Consider the following 14,774-nt stretch of genomic DNA (forward strand, 5'->3'; position numbering starts at 1 on the left):
CTCTGTCAGCTGCCTCCAGATGCTCCCAGATCTCAGACTGTGTCTATTAAGACAGGCAGGTCCATCCCACCTACTCAGCCAAAGGAACAAGGAATACAAGGAATGGTGTCCGCATCTCAGAGACCCCCAGGTTCCCAGAGAAAGCTCATAAGACCCACCCTCACCCCCAAATTCAAGCTCTGCCCACTCTTAGAAGCAACTTAACTGCCCTAACGCACAGATCAAAGAGCATTGGTACATGATAATACTTGCTTTCCCTTGGTCTTGTTATGAAAGTAATAAGCACTCATCATACACTGTAGAAAAAATGGACAATATAAAAATATATGAATTATAGAAGATGCTTGAGAGTCGCTTGGACAGCAAGGAGATCCAACCAGTCCATCCTAAAGGAAATCAGTCCTGAATGTTCATTGGAAGGACTGATGCTGAAGCTGAAGCTCCAACACTTTGGCCACCTGATGCGAAGAACTGACTCATTGGAAAAGACCCTGATGCTGGGAAAGACTGAAGGTGAGAGAAGGGGACGACAGAGGATGAGATGGTTGGATGGCATCACCAACTTGATGGACATGAGTTTGAGTAAGCTCCAGGAGATAGTGAAGGACAGGGGAACCTGGCGTGCTGCAGTCCATGGGGTCACAAAGAGTAGTTCATGACTTAGCAATAGAACAACGCAGAGAAAAATACTCCCGCAAAATAAATACGCATTTTGGTGTACATCTTTCCACACTCTTCTTCTACGCACTTAGGGAAGCATTTTAGAGATAGTGTGACCACCGTCCTTTGCTGCTAAATGCTGTTTAATGGGACAATCTCAAATGACTGTATAGAATCTCCCTGGGCTTAGACAGGAACAAGACTAGTGAGGCGCCCAGGCACACGATTTAAGGAGGCACTGGCTCTCAGGGCTGTGCAAATGCAAACTGGGTACCTGAGAGTGAGTGCTACCTTAAAGTTTGCCCTCCCCTGCACCCCCCGTGTTCATCGTCTGTTTGGACCCACAGCTTTAACCCCCCTGCAGTTGGGCATGCAGGTTGTTCAAGCATCCCCTCTTATATAACGTTGCAATGAGGACTCAGAAATGACACTTCCCTGAAAACCATTCTTCTATCAACTCTGTTCAGAGTTTTTAAATACTCTCAGATGCATGAGGCTGCCATCAAATCTAAAATGTGGGATTGATTTTCAAAATGGCAACCTGCCAAGGAAACTGTTTTGAATTTTACTAAAATCAAATTTTAACGATGTTAAGTAGCTTTTTTTTTTTTTTTGTCAAATTTGGAATATTAGGAAACTGGTATCATCCTCAAACATTACATTGTGAAAGAAGGAAAAAGCCCATGGGGACATATCACTGTAATTCCCAACTGCCACACAGCACGCGGGGCGAAGGTCTGTTACAAACGCACATGGATCCCAAATTCTGCCTTTATTTTTAGATGCAAAAAACTGCAGAACATAGCTGCTACCCCAGCTGCACTCCCATCACACACACACACACACACCCCACACCACACACACACACACACACACACACCACACACACACACACACACACACACACACACACCAGGAAAACTAGTCCACGAGCGTGCTCTGGTCTCAGTGGTCCCAACAAGCATTACATAGCCACCTAATGAGCACATATTAAAGACACCGTTAAAATTCCTAACTCATCCCGCCTCCCTAATCCTCCCTGTGCCTCACCTCCACAGTGGATCCGTCTCAAAGTCCTATCAATGTGATTTTAGTCCTAAAGGGCACTCAAATCCATCACCATTTCCCCATCCATCACTTCCATCCGAAACACCACTATCTCTCTCCTAAGGAGTCTCCCTGCATTCCCCCAGTCCTCACGCATCATCTTCTCTCCTGAGGCCAGAAGGACTTTTTCTAAACTCTCAGCTCCCACTGTGTGATCTGGCCCCACTCAACATCACGCCCCCACCCCTTACCATGGGCTCCCTGCGTCTGACCTTTCAGAAACACCCTCTCCCCGAGTTAATTCCTAGTCATACTGCAGAGTGTGGCTCAAATATTATTTCCCAAGAAAGTCTGTCCTTGCTCGCTGGATGAGGCGGGGGCTCCCAGTAATAGTTTTCTTTGTTGTGTTTCTCATAATTGCAGGATATAATTAGGTACCAAATTAATTGTTGCCTGTCTGGTCCATTTCCATCCTCCTGAAGTTCCATGAGCAACTCAACTGCCCTTTTATGAAAGAAGAAATGGAGGCTCAGAGATGTGAGGTGCCCAACCAAGCAAGCTGCAGTGCAGAGATTTGAACCCAGGTCTGTGGCAGGAAGGATATTTCCTTCATCTGCTCTATGTCCGACTGATGCAAAAGACAGAACAAGCGCATCACCCAGGTGAAAGTTAACCTGATGGAAATATATGAACACAAGAGCAGAGTCTGCAGAAACAGGGTGTGCCCAAATCTGTGGCAGACAATTTTGCGGTTATCTGTGAAAATTACAAATTACTACAGTCCCTTGGCTGCAGTAATTCTGCTCCTAGTGAGTGGGTTATCCCATGAATGTACAACAAAAAATTAATGACAAGGTTATTCAATGCAGCGCTCTTTAAAACAGCAAAAGATTGGAAACAACATAAAGGTCCATCGAAAGAGTATGAGTTACATCAGCGGTGGTGTATTATATGGTCTATAATACTGTTATTAAAAAATAAGAATGAGGATGCTGGGGACCAGCATGACAGCGAATATGAATGACAGCCCCTGGAGTTGTGCAGTGCACAGTCTGGGCAACCATACGGGGCACCCTAAGGAAGCTTTTTATATACTGACATAGAATAATCTCCAAAATAAAACATGACTGTGAGAACAAATGTATCTGTTGTGTTTCTAAGGTGGAAAAGGGACATGTGTTATGTGTGTAGTGTGTAAGTGTATATCCAAAATAAAAGCAGAAAAGAAATCAGGCCTTATTTTACAACGTCTACTGGGCTTCAATCACTCCCAGGAAGGAGCTCTGTTGTCCCAGGACCCCATGGTTGAAGCTCCCCTGAACCCAACAGGTGGGTTACAGTTCAACACAAATGAAGGTGTAACATAAAATGAGTAAAACCAAAATATCCATTCAGACAGCGTGAGCCCCTCTGCTTTTCCCTTTAAACCCTGACATTTCTTTTAAAAGCCACAAAGAAGGAAAACAAAAGCGATGGAGGCAGAAAAGCATGTGCCACGTCCGGTCCCATCCTGTAAGACCAGTGAAGACCCAGCACCCACCCAGGGAAACCTCAGGAGCAGGAGTCCAAGGTGGGGCCCCCCAGCAAAAGAAGAGGTGGGCAGAGGTGCCAGGAGGCCCCCCTCGAGTCCAGGGGGGGGCCCACACCAGCAGAGAAGCAACCACACACCACCCGCAGGGCAGCGGCAAGCCTTGGTGGCCCAACGTTGGAGACCCAGTGACGCGCAAGTCCGGTTACCACCGCTGGTCCAAGCTACCACCACCTTTTGCCCGACCGCTGCAGGAGACTCTTCACTGGGCCCATCTCCTGCCTGGACTGTTACCTTAGCCTCCCTCCTGGTCTCTTTGCTTCCATCCTTGCCCATCTCTTCCCTTTTCACACGATCTCCTGCACAACGCAGCTAGGATGTACTTTAAAACGGTACATGAGGGACTTCCCTGGCGGTCCAGTGGTTAAGAATTCCCTTTGCGAAGCGGGGGACAGGGTTCGATCCCCGATCCAGGAACTAAGATCCCACAAGCTGTGGAGCAACGAAGCCCGCCCTCTGCAACTACCGAGCCCGAGCACCGGAACTAGAGAGTCTGTGCACCTGGGACGCAAGACCCCGCGGGACGCGACAAAGGCCCGACGCAGCCAAGTAAATAAATATCTGGGGGAAATAAACAACCTTCTATCTATCTATCTAACCTGTACATTCTATCCTGTCGCTCCTCTGCTCAGCTCACCCCTACCCCCGCCCAGAGCAAACATCTCATTCAGGTCACAAAGCCAATGCCTTTAACGTGGCTCAGAAGACCCTCCACCTCCGGCCCACCCTCCCGGCTCCCTCCGCTGCAGCCACAGGGGTCTTGCTGCCCCCCAACAAGCCGGGCACCGCGGGCACACTCCGGCCTCCGGGTCTGGGCACGCAGTGTTCCCTCTGCCTGGGGCACTCATCCCCGTCCTCACTCAAGCCTCTCCCCAGATGATCTCCCATCAGAGAGGCTCTGCCTGACGGCTCGTCCCAACACGGCAGCCCACACCCATCTCGCTCTTCATCCACCCACCCGTGGCTTTGTGTTGCAACAGAGATTCATCATCGCCGGGCGCTCCGAGATGTATTTATGTGATTTTCTTCCCTCCCCTGCTGGGACATCAGCAAGTTCCCGGTGTCGCTGGCGGAGGCCTCTGCAGTGCCTAGAGCAGCCCAGGAGCTGGACCCCGCACGGCCCGGGAGGGAGGGGAGCCCCGTGCGAGGAGTTTGAGCGGCTGTCATCCTTCCAGACCTGCCCGCCTCCTCCAGGACACAGGGCGGTTCCGCTGCCCACGCGGGCACCACAATTATCTTCCCGGCCCGCAGAGACCATCCTGTCCGCTCAGTGTGGGCAGGACTCGGCTGGTGGGACAACTGGCACGGACTCCCCCTGCTCTGAAAAGAGGTGGCAGCATCTCCAGGGTGTGGCGGGGGACGAGCCCTCTGTCTGCGTTCTCAGCCAAGCGGGGGAGCCCCCTGCCGGGCCGCCTTCAGTCTGGCAGGAGACCTCTGGGGCCAGAGGCCTCTCTGCCAGAGCCACATTCTATTTTATTTTACTTTATTTCCATCAAGGCATCGTCGATGTACCATGTTACATAAGTCTGAGGTGTACAACGTAGTGATTCACAATTTTTAAAGGTTATATTCCATTTATAGTTATAAAATATTGGCTCTGCTCCCTGTGCTGTAGAATCTATCCGTGTAGCTTACTTATTTTATACGGAGTACTTTGTACCTCTTAATCCCCCGATCCCTATCTGGCCCCTCCCCACTTCCACAGGGCCACGTTTTAAAGAATCGCACGGCGAGCCATAGAAAGAGAATGAGACATTGCACGGGCTCGAAAACAAAACCAGTCAGTCTCTCTCCGTATTCTAAATTAAGAATCAAGTCATTCTATATTTCTCGCATCACTGGAAATTAAAAACAGACATATCTACCGCACAGCGAGCATGCTGACTAAATAGACAGGCTCGATGGCCTGGCACATGCTAAATTTGCTTCCAATTACCATGTCCACATTTGAAACTCCGAGGAAGCCGGGGAACACAGTGTGGCGAGATCAGAGGCAGGCACGTGAGCCTAATGGGATTCAGGATCCAGTGCTCTCCCCCACGGCCCTCTCCCCAGAGCCCCCCAGCGGTCTCTGAACAAAGAAACTGGATCACTGTGCCCCCCGCCCACCCAGACGCCAGCTTTCCCTTCTCTGGCCCCACCCGCCCCTCTGGTGAGCTCAGCCCCCAGCTTCTGGTCCACCCAACAGAAACGTCAGCTCAGCCACGGCTCCCCACGGGCACCCCATCCTGAGCAGCTCTCTCTTCTGGCCAAGGAGTGACTGAGTCACCTAGGAGATGAGTCTGCAAGTGCTGGACTGAAATATGTAAGCCTTTTCGGAGTCGACCTTTGGAAGGAGCTTTGGGTTTTTTTCTTTTTCTTTCTTTCTTTTTTTTTTGCTGCTTTAAGAAGCCAAGCGAGTACTCGTCATATCTCTCTGTTCTCCCGTCTGGGTAGAACCAGCATAACCCTGAGATGAAGAGCAGGAACCCTGGAGAAGCCAGACTGTCTGGGGTTACACCCCAGCATGGGTCCCTGACTCCATCACAGCAGAGAAGGACATTTACGTCTCAGGGCCTCAGTTTCCTCATCTGTCGATGGGACTAATGATAACATAGCCTCACTGGGTTGCTGGGAGGTTTCAGTGAGAAACACACAAAGCATGCTGCAAGCACTCAATAAAAGTCAACTCGCATGAATATCCCTTCACCTATGGCTGGGTGACTTTGGACAATGAAATTCTTCCTTCTAGTCTAAGGTCTTGGAAGAAACCACCTTGAAAAGTTTTCTTTGGTCTCTAAAAGGTAATAATCCTCAGGTGCATTTAGAAAATCCAAAAGCTTCGTCACAGTCTACAAAACCCTACATCATCTGGCCCTTGCCCATGTCACCAACCTCATCTCCCTGCTCTGGTCCAGCCACATGGGCCTCCATGCTGCTCCCAAAAACAAGCTAAGTTTGCTCCTACCCCAGGGCCTTTGCACTTACACTCCTCCAACCTAGAACGCTCTTCCCCCAGGTCTTCCCATGGCTGGCAAGCCCCGGATTCTTTCAGTCTCAGCCTAAATCCAGGACCTTCTCCGAGCAGCCTGACTAAAGCAGAGCCTCCCCACCGTCACTCCACCAATTCTGCTGATTTCCTTCGATAAGCGTTATCTTACGCATTGGCTCATTGCTGATTGTCTGTCTGCTAAATGAAAGCTTATTCATTGCTATGTCCCAACATCTTGAACAGTACCTGGCATATAGCAGATGTTCAATAAATATTTGCTGAGTAAATAAATGAACAGATTAATTCTTAGGTTCCTATGTGGCTCCACATACTGCCAAGTGATTCATCCTCCAGTGACCCTGAGAAAGGAGACTTATTCATGTCTAGAAGAGAATCCCCATGTTTGGAGTCTGCCTGAATTCACTACCACTTGAGCCAGTCTGCAGGAATGTGTCTCACCATGAAAGAGACATATTATACCAGGCCAATTCCATTGGAAGTCAAAGAGGAGACAAACTCAGGCTGGAAAAATTAAGTGTACAATCTCTTTTCCAGCAGCATTTAGAGATGACCATAGGGAGAAACTGAGTTGAAAGGGCATTGACTTGGCAACCTCTTGGAGATGGTGAGGAAAGGTGAGACACAGGCCTTTGTGTTCACCCGAAGAGCAGACAAAAGCAAGAGCAAGCTTCAAAAACATTTCTCCATGAGCCTCTGGCCCAGGGCATCGACCTGATATTGAGGAACGAAGTCTGCAGGGTACCTGGGCTCTGGGAGAAGCAGGGAAGGGGGAGAAATTGAGTGCCCCCTGGAAGGGGCAATGGAGGACTGAAAGTAGCTCATGAAGACACAAGGTGTGCACCCATCTGACCCTGAGAGTGGTACCCAACACGGCTGCGTGAACACCAAAGGATGCTGAGATGGGAATCCGCAGCCAGCTCCAAGGGCAGCCCCTCTGAACACTTCGGTGAAACATCCCAAAGAAAATGCAGCTCAGCTCACATAAATGTTCCACTAAAGACAGTGCCATCTGGGCGAGGCATAAACTCAGCCTCCTCTTCCCCTTGGGCCAAAAGCTGAAAAAGAACCCAGAGATGGTGGGGTGGGAAACGGCAGAACTTGTGAAATGCAAGACAGGCAGCTGAGCCAGTCAAGGCATTAAAACAGTGAGTTATTCCCAATCAAACGACACCCTCCTGCCCCCACCCCAAAGGCCACGCAGGTCTCTCTGGATCCAGACCAAAAACTCTGAGTCACTTTTGCCACAAAGGGGAAAAAAGGAGAAGGCAGACGTGATGTGTACCTTTCCGCACTCTATTTTGGGATTTTAAAGATCCAATTTCTTTCGTTTCAAAGGGTGAGTTTTTGGAGGGCTCTGCATAACCCTCGCACCGTGTGCACGGCGAGACGGCGCGGAGACGGGCCTCTGTCAGTGACCTGGGGAGAGGCAGGGCCCCTTTGGCAGATCAACAGATCGCATCATCCAGGAACAAGGAGCCCGTTCTTGTGCAGAGCCGCTCGGGGCTGGCTTTCACAACATGATGGAAGCATGTGGGCCGATCCGGCCTGACTCACCTCTTTCTGGAGGCAGCCCCGCGCTCATTCACTCATTCATTCATTCAGCAGACAGCCTCTCAGGGCAGGGCTGCAAAGCTGAAAGCTGTTCTCAGAAGACTGACCGACCACACATGCCCTGGGTGGAGAATCAGGTACCTTTCCGGATGGACGGTGACATCCGAGATTATCACTGTCCCACAATTTACTGAAGATGTGGGGTTTTGAAAAACTAGTGAATCGGGATTTTTCAGCCTCAGCACGATTGACTGAGGCTGGTTTAGGGGTCAGCTCATTCTCCGTGGGGCTCAGCTGGTAAAGAATCCACCTGCAATACAGGAGGCCCTAGTTCGATCCCTGGGTCGGGAAGATCCGCTGGAGAAGGGATCGGCTGCCCACTCCAGTATTCTTGGGCTTCCCCGGTGACTCAGCTGGTAAAGAATCCACCCAAAATGTGGGAGCTCTGGGTTCGATTCCTGGGTTGGGTAGACACCCTGGAGCAGGCAACAGGTACCCACTCCAGTATTCTGGCCTGGAGAATCCCATGGACAGAGGAGCCTGGTGGGCCACAGTCCATGAGGTCACAAAGAGTCAGATACAACTGAGCGACTTTCACTTTCACTTTCCAGTCTGGGCGTGGGGCGGGGGTGGGGCGCCAGGCAGAACTGTCCTGTGCATTATGAAGGTTTAGCAGCATCTCTGGCTCCGCCCACAAGATGCTCCCCTGTCCCACTCAGTTGTGATGACCAAAAATTGTCTCTGGACACTGTCAAATGCCCTCTGAGAACAAAATCAGCCCCCTGGGATCATCCATCATAGACCTTTCCTGCCCTCTCATCAGGAAGCGTCCTCCATGGACCCCTCCCAAAGCCCTGTTACATCTGCAAGGTTAATATTGACCTCTCTAGGCGTCCTAGGATAGTGTTAGTGGTAAAGAACCCGTCTGCCAGTGCAGGAGATGTAAGAGACGTAGGTTCATTCCCTCCGTTGGAAAGATTCACTGAGCTAGAAAATGGCAACCTATTCCGGTACTCTTGCCTGGAGAATATCACGGACAGGGGAGCCTGGCGGGCTACAGTCCATGGGGTCGCAAAGAGTCAGACCCGACTGAACAACATCCAGTAGCACTGTCTAGCCCACAGGCTATGGAAAGTCAGATAATCCAGGAAGGACTCATATCTCTCAAAATTTTAAATTGCATTGTAAAGGCAGTGTTATAATGTCTTTCTTCAAGGTCATCTGTTGGGGCAGAGACCACTTGCTCTCCACCCATTATCCCTTTCCCTCTTCAGTAACAGAATCTGTTACCTCAGGTGGCAACAAGCCCACCTGAGACCCACACTTCCCAACCCTTTGCAGATGAACGCAGCCACGTTACTAGGTGTGAGTCAATGAGAAGTAAACAAAAGTGTGGAGAGGACTTGCACAAAGCTTCCCAAGAGGAAGCTAATGGGGGAGAGGGCCCCTTTCGTCCTGCCTTCTTTCTTCTTGGAATTATACTGCTTGGGATGTGGATGCAATGGCAGGAGCTCCGACAATCATTTTGGGTTCTGAGGTGATCCTGAGCGGAACAGGAAGAGAGGAGGAGCCTGGATTCCTGATAACCTTGTAGTACTTTGGAGGACCCATCTCTAGACTGTCCCCATAAGAACATAAGCTTTTGCGTGTTTAAAGCAGCTATTTTGGGTTTCCGGCAGATGTAACCTAAGCCTAACTGAAAGACCCATCATCCCACCACTCCATCATTTCCTCCACACCTTCACGTCCCCTCGACTGCCTCTCAGTGGGAATTAGATGACCATGCTTAGGTGAACCTCAATTTAAAAAATACTCAGTGTTCAAAGAGTAGATGTATGGCTGCACAAGGCTTCATAAAAATTGATTTCTCTTAAGAGCCAGTACTGAAGTCAATCTGAAAGTGCCACAGAGAGTCAAAACATCCAACCGCTCAGAAACATTTCAGGCAACGACACTGCAGGCAGTCTGCTCGCCCTCTTAGGCACAATTGGAATGAGTGTCTAGAGAGGCTGTCTGTCTGACACATGCAGGAGTGACGATGGTGCTCGCTAGAAATAAAATCGCTGCTTACTTTCTGTCTGGTTTCCGAATTGCTTTTTCCTGGTTGAAAGGTGCCAGGCCTGGCAGTTTTCTAAAAATTTAAAACTCAAGTCAACAAATATTTGTTGAGTACTCTCTATTCACACACACAAAAAAAAGCCATGCTGGGGAAAATTTGTATAATGGGGGATGCTATAATTAATCATCATCATAAAACAACAGAACCAGCTAATGACGTACTGAGTGCTTGTTACATATTGGGCATTGTTCAACAGCTATCAACTCATTCAATCCTCGTGGCAACCCTGCGAGGCAGACACTATTATTTTATGAGGGAACTGAGGCGCAGAGAGGTTAGGCACACAAGGTCACACTGCCAGGAAGGGAGAAGTGAGGGTTCCAAGCAGACGGGTCTGCCTCCGAGGTCCACTCTCCTGACCCTAGAGTGACACTCTGCTCCTGCTGCCTCAGAGCGGGGGAGACCCACCAGGGGCCACACGATGTCCCCAGACCTCGATCATTCTCTAGCCATGTTCCTAAGCTGTTACTGGGCCATTAGTTACCAAATCTTTCTGTTTTAAAATGTAACTTGTATTTTTACTTGTAGAAACATTTTAAAATAAACTACATTTTTTGCATAATATGTAGCTATACAAATATTTATAGAATGCTGTTGTTATTGAGTCCCTAAGTTGTGTCCGACTCTCTGCGACCCCAGGGACTGCAGCATGCCAGGCTCCCCTGTCCTTCACTATCTCCTGGAGTTTGCTCATACGATATGTATACCATAAATAGTTATACAAACTATTATGTATAAGAATAAATAAACCAAAAGGCTATATTGTACAACACAGAGAATAGAGCCAATATTTTATAATAACTATAAGTGGAATATAACCTTTAAAAATTATTAATCACTATATTCCTATATACTATATACCTATAAAGTATATAATATTGTACATCAAATATACCTCAATTTTAAAATGTCAAAAAAGAATTAATAAACTTGAGTTAAAGCTACTAGAAATATTTGGATATACAATAATGTTCTTCAAAATTCTTCAGTAGAAAATGCTGACAAAACGTTGATAGTTGTCAAGTGATGAGTATATAGGGGGTTCATTGTACCACTCTCTCTAATTTTATATATGTTTGAAATTTTCCATAATTAAAAATTTTTAAAGAATAAAAATTATTAATTAAACTTTATGTCTCTACCACAAATAGGAAAGCAGGATCACCAGTCAGCAATCAAAGGTGCACATAAATGCCCAGCAAAATAAAGGTGCCAAGAAAACAATTAGAAATGCTTTTTTAAATGCTGATTAAGTACCACAGAATTCGTTGACTAGGAAGGCCCAGGGAACCCCAGTTTGAAGAACACTAACTGACTGAGAAGTCCGTTAGAGGCAGTGCTAGGGAAAGACAGGCAGACTTGGGAGCCAGGCGATCATCAGGGGACTGGCTGAAAATCTACCTGGATCAGCGCCGGACACAGGAGAGGCTCAGCAAACCTTTTGCTCAAGGAGCTGAGAAGCTCTGCAAGAAGAAAAGGTACCACGGCCCGGCCTGTGTGCTAGCAGAGGGGTCCTGTGTGCGGAGAAGGAAGTGGAGAAAGGAAACCCACAGAGGTGTAACACTGATGCATGTTCCTGTAACCAAAAGTGCCCGTTTTTTCAGGGAGCCATCTGCCAGCCTGCCCGTCTTCCTTACTCTGCGTGTGCACCTGCGAGGTCTCCAGGGTGGGCCAGTTCTCCATGGGAAACACCTCAGTTTGTAGGGTTTGCCAGTTTCCATGGTGTAAATATTCCCACCATGGTTGATTTCAGTTGGTAAAGAATCCGCCTGCAGTGCAGGAGACCCCACTTCGATTCTGGGTTGGGAAGATCCCCTGGAGAAGGGATAGGCTTCCCACTCCAGTATTCTGGGGCTTCCCTTGTGGCTCAGCTGGTAAAGAATCCTCCTGCAATGTGGGAGACCTGGGTTCAGTCCCTGGATTGGGAAGATCCCCTGGAGAAGGGAAAGGCTACCCACTCCAGTATTCTGGCCTGGAGAATTCCATGGAATTGCAAAGAGCCAGACACGACTGAGTGACTTTCACTTAATGGAAAGTTACCGGGTTTGGGAAGGGATGTTCAGTGGTGGACCCTACCCATGATTTCCATGGTAGGGAGACAATGGATGTAAATAACCTCAGGGGTATACGTTATAGGAAAACATAGCAGAATCCTGAAAACTTAACAGTGGACTCCCATAAACCAGTACAAATCAGCAGGGGCACCCCTGGGTACACACGGGTCTCTACACACATCTGTGCACACGCATAGCTGCTCATGCATCCATCTATCCACTTCTCATTCTTGTCCCACCAACGGGCAGCACGCACACAGGCTCGCCCCGCCCATCTCTCCAAGAACGACCTAAGGATCTCTCTAGGTCTAGCCCTGTCTCCCCGCGGCCCGCCCTCCACACGCAGCTCCACAAACGTCCTGCTACACCAGCCTGGGCTCCGCTCGGGCCGGATCCGGGACCCCGATGCTCCGGGCTCCTTCTCACCCAGCAGGAGCCTGGTCTTTCAATCCGATCACACACGTCTTCCTGTCTAGACAAGGCCGCTGGCTGCCAGGGCCTGGAAGTGAATGAATTCACAGCCCTCCGCACCCTGGCACCGCCGGGCGCTGGCGGAGCTCCGGGGGCTAACCCCGGGAGCCCAGGGACCCCCGTTCAGACCCGGCACAGCCCCCTGGGCTCGTCCAGGAGCCACAGCGGAGACTCCGGCTTTGGCCAGGGGCGGGTTCGCGTGAGCGCAGCCGGGCGGGTGGCGTGCCACCCCCGGAGAACCGGGCGCCAGCACCGCCAAGGGCCATCCATCATCCTCGCGCTGAAAAGTGGGAAAACAAACAACAAAACCCGACCCCGCCTCATTTAATGTGAACCAAACACAAAAGCCACAGGAGAAAGGCTTTCCTCTTTGCGCTTCCCTTTTCCGGCCCAGAAACACCAACAGGCCAAGATAAGGGCGGCGTGGGCCGCCCCCTGGATGGTTTCAAAGGGTTGGCAGCCACCCACCCCCAGGACCACTCCCATGGCTAATGGCCTCCCCCGCCCGCCAGAGCCCCGGGGGGGAGGGGGAGGCGGCCGAGGCCCCATGCCAGGGGCTTGGAAGAGGTTTAAGGCTCGCGCTGCAGAAGGGAGGAAGCGCGGCCTGTCAAGAGGCCTGATAAAGCGTCTCCTTATCGGGAACTCTGCTTTTAACTGCATCCAGCGAGCGCTGGGGCTGGGCCCCTGTCAAGGTCAAGCGCCTTCCTTTCATGTCGCCCCGTGTCCTCCGGTCACCACCGTGTCCGCGGGGGCACCGAGTTGGACCATCGCGTGCTGGCGCCCTCAGTTTGGGGCCAGGGTGCTGAGCCTGCAAGCCAGGGCGTCCGGTGGACTGCGTGGCATTTGCAAAGTCACCCAAAGCTTCTGGGCCCTGGATTTGTCATCAGGAAACCAGAAGAAGGGATTTCAAAGCAGTGGAAGCCAGCAGTGTTGACCAGGGGCGGGGTTGGGAGCTGGCAGACCCAAGCTCGAGTCTTGGCTGTTGAACTTGCTGGCTGGTGACCTGGGACCAGCCACTCAGACCCTCCAAAATCCTGTCTGCCTTGTAACGTGTGTAAACGTGTGTAAAATGGAAACAGCGCCTGCCTATTTCATAGACTCTTGAGGAGGAAATACGTTGTTACACACACGGACAACTTACAGCCGTGTCAGTACAGAGTTAAGTGCTCAATGCACATTAGGCATCCTCTTCACTGTGTTTTCACGGGGCTGTGGTGGACACGGGGTGAGGTTTAGTGGCATCATGTCATGTCTGAATGATGGGAAGTTAATGATGTACCAGAGAACCTGCGTCCGTCTCACAGACCATTCTGCTCACCTTTCCACTCGGGGGTGCCGCCCCAAGTGGACACGGTGACCACCCTCTCGCAGCAGGAGAGAACCTCCCATCATGGCTCTGGACGCAAGCCAGCTCCTCCATCCCAGGCAGCTCTGCAGAAAGAGCCGCCTGGCCCAACGCCCCGAGAAGACCCGGCCGAGCCGGCCCCCCGAGAGGTCAGCGTGCAGAGGCAGCACCGAGTCCAGCTCGGTCCACGCACGGCCCCTTCACCCGTGCTGACGTCGGCACCAGGATGCTCTCCTACCGGGACGGGCAGAAAGACCGAACAAAGAGCCTGGCCCGGAACCCGGCAGCTCTGACTGTCAGCCTTCTCAGGCCCCATCTGTGTCTCGGATCTGAGATTCACTGGGGCTACAGAGCACCGCCCCGTCTGTACAAGGGGAGAACAGACACCCGCCTCAGGTGTCCCCACTGCCTCGGGGATTAAATAACACACGCAGAGAGCTTCAGAACAGCTCCCCGCACACAGTGAGTGCTCCGTAAACGTCAGTTACCATCGCCCATTTCAAGTCTTTCTCTAAGGCAGCTCAGCGTCATCATTCATTCATTCGGCTCCTGAGTCCTCAGAACAGAGAGGAAGGGATGGGGCCCACGCTGCCGCCCAGGCCAAGCCTGGCACCGGGCACTGTGACGCCCCCGGACGGCAGCTCAGAGAGGCGAAGTAAGCCGCCCAAGTCACCCAGCTCGGAGGGGTTACAGCCAGGAACCAAAGGCGAGTCCAGAGGCGTCCCCAGCCAGCTGCTCTTCTGCTGCACCGGCTCCTCCCATTTCCTCTTTGTTGAAAAATCGTCCTTTTACTTTCAAGTGGAAACGCAGCACACACCAGTGATTCCCCTCCACTTCACTCTTAAGAGATTTGTTATTTCAGGCCCCAGAGCCCTTTCCTTTGCTACCATTTTCAGACCTCTGCTCGCTCCGGCAGCAGCCCGCCCCAGCCAAGAGCTGAACACCGC

At 50.8% G+C, this 14,774-nt stretch overlaps 1 protein-coding gene across 6 annotated transcripts in view; it reads right to left on the bottom strand.

Annotated features, from left to right (window-relative positions):
- Window positions 1-14,774, bottom strand: part of NFATC2 (nuclear factor of activated T cells 2) — a 158,561-nt gene that overhangs the window by 84,307 nt on the left and 59,480 nt on the right. The gene's annotated exons all lie outside the window — the stretch shown is intronic.

Source organism: Cervus elaphus, chromosome 23 (genome assembly GCF_910594005.1).
Source record: "Cervus elaphus chromosome 23, mCerEla1.1, whole genome shotgun sequence".
In the NCBI taxonomy this organism is placed as follows: Eukaryota; Metazoa; Chordata; class Mammalia; order Artiodactyla; family Cervidae; genus Cervus; species Cervus elaphus.